Source organism: Mastomys coucha, unplaced genomic scaffold (genome assembly GCF_008632895.1).
Source record: "Mastomys coucha isolate ucsf_1 unplaced genomic scaffold, UCSF_Mcou_1 pScaffold14, whole genome shotgun sequence".
Lineage (NCBI taxonomy): Eukaryota > Metazoa > Chordata > Mammalia > Rodentia > Muridae > Mastomys > Mastomys coucha.
In genome coordinates this window covers 28,012,424-28,019,351 of record NW_022196896.1, presented here as the reverse complement: position 1 = coordinate 28,019,351, position 6,928 = coordinate 28,012,424, and the positions used below count along the sequence as shown (strand labels likewise).

Below are 6,928 nucleotides of genomic sequence, written 5' to 3'. Positions count from 1 at the left end.
CTCAGAAATCCACCTGTCTCTGCCTCCCAAGTGCTGGGATTAAAGGTGTGCACCACCACTGCCCAGCTTTATGTTCTTCTTTATTTACCAACCTTCAATGGCTCCTATTGTCTTGGAAAACACATGAACTATGAAAATTAAATCAACACCATCTGGTTCCAACCTGTGGCTCCATAGGTCTTTTTTTTTTTTAATAACTCTTTAATCATACGCACGTATAGGATGAAGGGTAGCTCCAGGCTGACTGGGTGAACTTGGCAGTCTCTGCCTGGTATTGACCTGGCACAGTTCTGAGATCACACACGGTGGGGAAGGTTGGGAAGAAGGGTGAGAAGACAGAAGATACAAAGGCCAAGAAGACATAAGGGCTAGCAGTAGTCTCAGTCAGTGGACTCCAACACACATTCACCCAGTGCAAGGTCCCAGAAGTGTTCAGCCCCATGCTTTTTTTTTCTTTTTAATTAGATATTTTCTTTATTTACATGTTATACGGTATCTCCTCTACTAGTTTCCTGCCAAAAACAAAAACAAAAAAACAAAAAACCAAAAACAAGAACAAACCCATGTTCCCTCCCTCCTCCCCCTGCTCACCAACTCACCCTCTCCTGCTTACTGGCCCTGGCATTCCCCTACACTGGGGCATAGAACCTTCACAGGACCAAGGGCCTCTCCTCCCATTGATGACCAACTTGGCCATTCTCTGCTATACATATGCTGCTGGAGCCATGAGTCCCACCATGTGTGCTCCTTGGTTGGTGGTTTAGTCCCTGGGAGCTCTGAGGGTACTAGTTAGTTCATATTGTTGTTCTTCCTAGGGGGCTACAAACCCTTCAACTCCTTGAGTCCTTTCTCTAGCTCCTTCACTGGGAACCCTGTACTCAGTTCAATGGATGGCTGTGAGCCTCTACTTCTGTATTAGTCGCGTACTGTCAGAGCCTCTCAGGAGACAGATATATCAGGCTGGATTGTCCTTCCTTCAGTCTCTGCTCCATAGTTAGTCTCTGCAACTCCTTCCATGGGTATTTTGTTTCCCCTTTTAAGAAGAAATGAAGTATTCACATTTTGGTCTTCCTTTTTCTTCAGTTTCTTGTGGTTTGTGGATTGTACTTTGTGTATTCCGATCTTCTGGGCTAATATCCACTTATCAGAGAGTGCATACCATGTGTGTTCTTTTGTGATTGGGTTACCTCACTCAGGATGATATTCTCCAGATCCATCCATTTCCCCAAGAATTTCATAAATTCAGTGTTTTTAATAACTGAGTAGTACTACCATTGTGTAGATGTACCACAATTTCTGTATCCATTCCTCTATTGAGGGACATCTGGATTGTTTCCAGGTTCTGGTTATTATAAATAAGGCTGCTATGAACATGGTGGAGCATGTGTCCTTATTACATGTTGGAGCATCTTCTGGGTATATGCCCAGGGTGGTATAGCTGAGACCTCTGGTAGTACTATGTCTAATTTCCTGAGGAACTGCCAAACTGATTTCCAGAATGGTTGTACCAGCTTGTAATCCCACCAGCAATGAAGGAGTGTTCCTCTTTCTCCACAACCTCTCCAGCATCTGCCGCCACCTGAGTTTTTTATCCTAGCCATTCTGACTGGTGTGAGGTGGAATCTCAGGGTTGTTTTGAGCCCCATGCTTTTTCAAATGCTCATGGGCCATGTTCTCTATAGGACACTGTTTAAACTTCATATCTATGGCTGTACTTTCCCACACTGGTATACATTTGTTAGTTTTCATCACAGCTTCTTCATTGGATTCCTCATCATCATCTCCCTTGGTGTTAGATTTCTGCTCATCCCACTTTGTCTGATGTAGCATGAGATAGTTAAATTTCTTCTGGGATTTGGAGTCCCCTTCCACTACCACCACATTAACATCCTTGTGCAGCACCATCAACCCTGTCAGGTACAGCTGCCCAGCATTGGCCTCAATCTTGAACTTCTTGGCTGGGTTGCTCAAAGTTTGAACTCTGTACACAGATATGTGCACCCCTTTGAAATGTCTTCTTTAAGCTTTTTGATTTTCTTGACCTTTCTCAGTTCTGCTGTAAGTTTTCAGGCAGCGTTGGCCTCTTCATGTGCTTTCTGTCTCTTTGCCATCTGAGCTCTGACATGGGCTTCTACTTTTTTTGTTTGTTTGTTTTTGTTTTTGTTTTTTTGAGACAGGGTTTCTCTGTATAGCCCTGGCTGTCCTGAAACTCACTCTGTAGACCAGGCTGGCCTCGAACTCAGAAATCTGCCTGCCTCTGCCTCCCAAGTGCTGGGATGAAAGGCGTGCGCCACCACCGCCCAGAGGGCTTCTACTTTTGTAGGGTCTTGAACTGCTTCTGTTCCTAATACTTGCATTAAATTTGAGATTCTCACTTTGGGCTTTGGGGGAGGTGTCAGGCCTAGCCTGACTTTCTCTTGTAGCTCTTTCTATGCCTCCCTCCTTGTTTGCCTCTGAAGTTTCTTCTGCTCCTTCTTTGTAAATATACCCCAAGGATAACTGGTGTATCACTGTCGTCAGCTGGAGGGCTAAGCTGGGCTGGATGTTCAACAAGACTTGTGATTCCAAAATAATCTACTCTCTTGGGATTTTCCTCTGTAAGGTCAAAGCTATTGGGTATGATGTATGTGTCCCACCACTCAATCTCAGGGATATCGCCTTCCTTTAGCTCCTTTTTAGGAGCAATGAGGGCAAGTCTAGTTGAAGTATGAATGCCTGTTTTTCTAGCAGCCTGTGAAATCTCTGCTTGCAGCTTCTCCAGTCGGGCATTTGTCCGTAATCGTTGAGCAATCTTCTCAAATTTGCCCTTGTCATGGAATTTAAAAGTGTGTCTTTGGCACTGGGAAGGAGCAATGGAGACTCCGGGTTCAAAAGGGGTATTAGATTCCATGACTTATGATGGCTTTTCTTTTAGTTGCTGCTTGAACTGTTCCCTCTTCATAGCCGGAATGTTTGCCTTCAGGGTGGGCGTGCGATGTGTGAGCTCCACCTCCTTGCCTGTGGCATCCACAGCGCAGCCTTGCTCATCCAGGATCAGTGGGGTAGGTTTAGTCGGATCTTTTAACTCTACTTTCGGTGGAGCTATACACTTGGCATGGAGATTACCTAGGCCCACCATGTTGGCATTGCCAATAAGCCCTGACTTCAACGCCAGCTGGGCCTGGATTCGGGCTTGCAGTTCAGCGGCTTTCCTTGCCTTTTCAAAGGCATCATTCATAAAGGTAGCGGCCCAGGAGGGCTGAATAGTGTTGGCGATTAGAAGTCGCTCTGATTGGGAAGAAGAAGGTGTCTCTGGCTGAGGTGCAGGGGGGCTGATGAAGCTCAGCTGTTTTTTCCGTTCCTCGATTTGTCCTGTGGCTGCCTCTATCATCTGTCTGATCTGGAGCTTCGATAGCATGCCAGGGCTTTCTGACGGAGGTCCAGGGATCACCTCTGGCTCCTCTTCTAGCTCCTCAAATGGGGTATTCGCCGTTTCTTTACCCTGATGATTCCCTGAGATCTCAGAGTCATCACCAAATACCTCCTTTAACTCTCGTTTTCTGCTTCTGTCACTGCTAGACTTGGAACGTCTTGAGCTTCGGCCTTCCTCCACAGCTTCAAACAGCTAATCCACAAATCGGAGCGTGGAATCATCAAGGAAAGGTTCCAGGTGATCAGCCTCCGTCTTTTTGTCCATGCCCTTCCCCACACAGTTCACCGCTGTTGTAACCACCATAGGTTCTGAGAAACCCAGCGCTCTCCTCCCTGTCTTCTCTAGCCATGGTTCCCGCTCCTCCAGCTCCCGCTTAGACAGCACCACTTTGGAGGAAATGGAGAACGAGAGCTCAAATCGGACAAAATACTACACCTCACAAACTTCAGTCTCTGAGACGCAGCCCGAATGTTACACCGGAACTGGAAACCTTCCGGTTGCCCTATGGCCCGCTGTCTCTATGGCCACCGCCATGCTGTGGTCCCTACAGCACGTGACTAGGGAAGGCGGGGCCTCAGCTGTGCAGTCTCACTATCACGGGGCCTCCACAGGTCTTATTATTCACCACTAGAGTGTCTTTAACTGCTGAACTACCTCTCCAGGCCTAGCCTAAAACTTCTTGTTGAAAATAATGCTGGATTTGTTTCAAAGGATACTAGGGAACACTGAAGTCACTTAGTACAACTGGTTACCAGCTTTTTTTGTCTTTCATAATAGGAAGAGCACGTATGTACCTGTTTGTCTGGTTTGTAAGATGTGACCTGCCTCAGACCAGCATCACGGAATGCTGGCCACCCAGGCTCTGTTCTCATAACACCTGCTGTCAGGCTGTCATTATTAAACCACACATAAACACCCAACAACATGAAGAACTGCAAGCTGAGAAAGCAAGTTGGAGAAACTGCTCTAGGAGACAGGATGTTTATAGGCTCTTCTGAGGACCTTTGATAGACCAGTGGCTACTGCATCCTAGCGAGCTTCAGGCACTAGGGAGGCAGAGATAGGGGACCCGTGGGGCAAGCCGGATTACTGGTAGTCCACTCCACCTACATATCCTCTTTATGTGGATGTTGAAGGTCAGAACTTCTTGCTCAGTGAATCTTTTATCCACTCAGTCACCCCTATTCATACCTTTCTGTTTCTGTTGTAATAACTTAATACTGCTGTACTTCTTACAAACTCTTTAGCATTCATTTGGTGATGAGCTGGCATGCACATTAAGAAAATAAAATACCACCACATTCCCTCCAGGCGAAGACACTCAATTACCTCACTTTGCATACTGTGTGCCTAATAGTTAGACTGGTGACCTTCCGTCCTCTCTGATCATCTTTCTCTATCCTCAAATTTGGCCCACTATGTACAGCTCATGTGAAGAAGTCCCCTCATCTTCTATGGTCCACCAAGCTACAGTTGTGAGGTTTGGTTAGAAATTTCATATTTTTATTTAGGTCTTGATTTACTTCCCTCTTTCTTGCTTACATGCAGCTTTGTAGAAAAGGCTGGTCTTAAATGTTTGATCCTCCTGCCTCTACATTCTGAGTGCTGGGACTACGCGAGTGTGCCATCATGTCTATTTTATGTAGAGCTGGGGATCAAACCCAGGGTTTGTGCATGGTAGTCAAGCACGCCAGCAACTAAGTTACATACTCAGCTCTTGCAAAATTTCTTTAAAACTTGAAAGTAGTATGTGGACACCGAAAACATTTTAAATGAATTTGGGGTTTTATTTTGCTTTTTATTGTTTAAGAATTTCCTGTTTGCTTATAATGTATTTTGATTAAATTCATCTCCCTACTCTCACAAAGAAAATTTAAGCTGTACAAAAGAAGTTCTGGGAAACTCTTTTTTTTTTTAAAGATTTATTTTATTTATTTTATGTGTATGAGTACACTGTAGCTGTACAGGTGGCTGTGAGCCATCATGTGTGTGGCTGCTCTCCAGCCCCACTTGCTCCAGCGTAATTCACTGTAGCTGAATTCAGACACACCAGAAGAAGGCGCCAGATCTCTTTACGGGTGGTTGTGAGCCACCATGTGGTTGCTGGGATCCGAACTCAGGACCTTAGGTCAGTGCTCTTACCCGCTGAGCCATCTCACCAGCCCCTCTGGGAAACTCTTAACTATGATCCTTCAACCTAAAGGCAATCAATAGTGTGAACATAAGAGTCTACCCATAATCTATGCACTCCCAGATCCACACACATAAATACATGTGTATATACATAAAGCACAGAGTAAGTATTCATGAGTGTGAATCTTTCTCTTCTACAATGAAGAACGTACAAGGAAAACTGGGCATGGTGGTGTGTGTCTTTAATTCTAGACCTTAGGAGGCAGAGGAAAGCAAATCTCTGAGTTTGAGGCCAGTCTGGTCTATAGAGTTAGTTCCAGGACAGCCAGGGCTACACAAGAAGCCCTGTCTCAACAAACAAACAAACAAACAAAGAACATACCATGCACATCAATGTGAATCTAGATTTTTCCCATATAGTATAGTTTGTAGATTCAACTTCTTCATACATCCCTCACACTGCTGCCTCCTCTCTCTGAGACAAGGTCTCTCTATGTGGTCCTGGATGCCCTAGAACTCCCTATATAGACCAGGCTGGCCTTGAACTCACCAAGATTTTCCTGCCAGGGCCTCCTTGAATGCTGGAATTAAGGGCATGCTCTACCACACCCGGCTTTCTTTTTGAAATATTTATCTATATTTACTTAATGTGAGAGGTTGTGCACATGGTACAGAATGTCTGTCGAGGGGAGTAGACAGCTTGTGAGAGTCCACTCTACTTCTACTACGTGCACTCTGGGAACTAAATGTAAGCTGTGTGGCAAGTGCCTTTACCTTCTGAGTCATCTCTACAGCCCTTCTTCTTTCTTCCTTCCTTGTCAATACTCAGGGTTGAAACCAGGGCATCATTCATGCCAGGCAAGCTGTCCAGTGCTGACTGAGTCACACCCTCATGCCCTTTTTATTTTGCTCCGAGACTAGGTCTCACTCGCTTGTGCTGCTGGTTTCAACCCTGTGATCTTGTTACTTAGCTTCCCATGTGGCTGGGGTTTCAGGCCCAGGTTACCATGCCTGGCTCCCATTCTTTCTAATACCAGTGCAATTTCTGTTATAACTATAAGCCATACTTTATTTGGTTAGTTATACCGTATTGGTCTTTGTCTTTTTGGTTATATGTTGTCTTTCTGAGGGAAATGGCAAGAATATGTCTACATTGAATGTATTGCCCATACATTTAGTATAGTGTCTTCCATACAGGAACATCTCAGTAAATAATATACTGTAGAATTTTATCAGCAAATGGCCAACAGTAAGTGATTCTGCTTTATAGTGTTTGGAACTAACTTGAGAAAGTCTTGGAGCATTCTTCAGCCAACAGTTAATATCTTTCATCATAATTACTCATGTTATTATGTACCACTATTGCTATCTATAGAATATTCT

At 44.8% G+C, this 6,928-nt stretch overlaps 1 pseudogene across 1 annotated transcript; it reads right to left on the bottom strand.

Moving 5' to 3' along the window:
- Positions 1-380: 380 nt before the first annotated feature.
- Positions 381-3,936, bottom strand: LOC116089016 (annotated as a pseudogene). Its single transcript, XR_004118102.1, has 4 exons — positions 2,316-3,936; position 2,215; positions 1,642-2,134; positions 381-443 (listed from the first exon to the last, which is right to left on the bottom strand). The product of XR_004118102.1 is annotated as a U4/U6 small nuclear ribonucleoprotein Prp3-like (transcript).
- Positions 3,937-6,928: the final 2,992 nt, after the last annotated feature.